This window comes from Malaclemys terrapin, chromosome 5 (assembly GCF_027887155.1).
Source record: "Malaclemys terrapin pileata isolate rMalTer1 chromosome 5, rMalTer1.hap1, whole genome shotgun sequence".
Lineage (NCBI taxonomy): Eukaryota > Metazoa > Chordata > Testudines > Emydidae > Malaclemys > Malaclemys terrapin.
In genome coordinates this window covers 90,218,037-90,218,258 of record NC_071509.1, presented here as the reverse complement: position 1 = coordinate 90,218,258, position 222 = coordinate 90,218,037, and positions in this window count along the sequence as shown.

Below are 222 nucleotides of genomic sequence, written 5' to 3'. Positions count from 1 at the left end.
TTTTCCTGTTGTGAAATCTGTTGCTGTCAATGGCTATGCCAGGGCTGCTGACGTCAAAGCATTAATCATCATCACCAAAGTAAAGAATTATTCATGTTCTCATTGAAATGTCCTTGCAATGGTAATCTCTTTGCAAGATAAATCCTTCTCAGCTAATTCATGTTCCTGTCTATGCCATCATACTCTATAGTAAGATAATGCCACAACATCGGGATGTACTGC